Source organism: Arachis hypogaea, chromosome 3 (genome assembly GCF_003086295.3).
Source record: "Arachis hypogaea cultivar Tifrunner chromosome 3, arahy.Tifrunner.gnm2.J5K5, whole genome shotgun sequence".
NCBI lineage: Eukaryota > Viridiplantae > Streptophyta > Magnoliopsida > Fabales > Fabaceae > Arachis > Arachis hypogaea.
In genome coordinates, this window is record NC_092038.1 from 110850955 (window position 1) to 110852406 (window position 1452).

Consider the following 1452-nt stretch of genomic DNA (forward strand, 5'->3'; position numbering starts at 1 on the left):
CTGTTGCTGAGAAGATGATGGAAAAGGCTTGCCATTGCTAAACCTGTTTCTTCCACCATTATTATTGTTGAAACCTTGTTGAGGTCTATGTTGATCCTTCCATGAGAGATTTGGATGATTTTTCCATGAAGGATTATAGGTGTTTCCATAGGGTTCTCCCATGTAATTCACCTCTTCCATTGAAGGGTTCTCAGGATCATAAGCTTCTTCTTCAGATGAAGCTTCCTTAGTACTGCTTGGTGCATTTTGTGTTCCAGACAGACTTTGAGAAATCATATTGACTTGCTGAGTCAATATTTTGTTCTGAGCCTAATATGGCATTCAGAGTATCAATCTCAAGAACTCCTTTCTTCTGATTTGTCCCACTGTTCACGGGATTTCTTTCAGAAGTGTACATGAATTGGTTATTTGCAACCATTTCAATTAGCTCTTGAGCTTCTGCAGGCGTCTTCTTCAGATGAAGATCCTCCAGCAGAGCTATCCAAAGACATCTTGGACAGTTCAGACAGACCATCATAGAAAATACCTATGATGCTCTATTCAGAAAGCATATCAGAAGGACACTTTCTGATTAATTGTTTGTATCTTTCCCAAGCTTCATAGAGGGATTCTCCTTCCTTCTGTCTGAAGGTTTGGACTTTCACTCTAAGCTTACTCAATTTTTGAGGTGGAAAGAACTTTGCCAAGAAGGCATTGACTAGCTTTTCCCAAGAGTTCAGGCTTTCTTTAGGTTGTGAGTCCAACCATGTCCTAGCTCTGTCTCTTACAGCAAAAGGGAATAGCATAAGTCTGTAGACCTCAGGGTCAACCCCATTAGTCTTGACAGTTTCACAGATTTGCAAGAACTCAGCTAAGAACTGATGAGGATCTTCCAATGGAAGTCCATGGAACTTGCAATTCTGTTGCATTAGAGAAACTAATTGAAGCTTAAGCTCAAAGTTGTTTGCTCCAATGGCAGGGATAGAGATGCTTCTCCCATAGAAGTCGGGAGTAGGTGCAGTAAAGTCACCCAGCACCTTCCTTGCATTGTTGGCATTGTTGTTGTTTTCGGCTGCCATGGGTTCTTCTTCTTTGAAGATTTCTGTTAGGTCCTCTACAGAGAATTGTGCCTTAGCTTCTCTTAGCTTTCACTTTAAGGTCCTTTTAGGTTCAGGGTCAGCCTCAACAAGAATACTTTTGTCTTTGCTTCTGCTCATATGAAAGAGAAGAGAACAAGAAAATATGGAATCCTTTATGTCACAGTATAGAGATTCCTTGAGGTGTCAGAGGAAAAGAAAAATAGAAGGCAGAAGTAGAAAATTCGAACTTATCAAGAAAGATGGAGTTCGAATTGTTCATTAAGGAATAGTGTTAGTCCATAAATAGAAGAATGTGAGAAGAGGGGAAGAAATTTTTGAAAATTAAGTAAAAGATTTTGAAAACATTTTGAAAAACACTAATTGATTTTCGAAA

General features: G+C 39.2%; 1 non-coding gene across 1 annotated transcript; it reads left to right on the forward strand.

The window, feature by feature from the left end:
* Window positions 1–545: 545 nt before the first annotated feature.
* Window positions 546–653, forward strand: LOC112792829 (small nucleolar RNA R71). Its single transcript, XR_003197552.1, has one exon. It is a non-coding gene; the product is annotated as a small nucleolar RNA R71 (small nucleolar RNA).
* Window positions 654–1452: the final 799 nt, after the last annotated feature.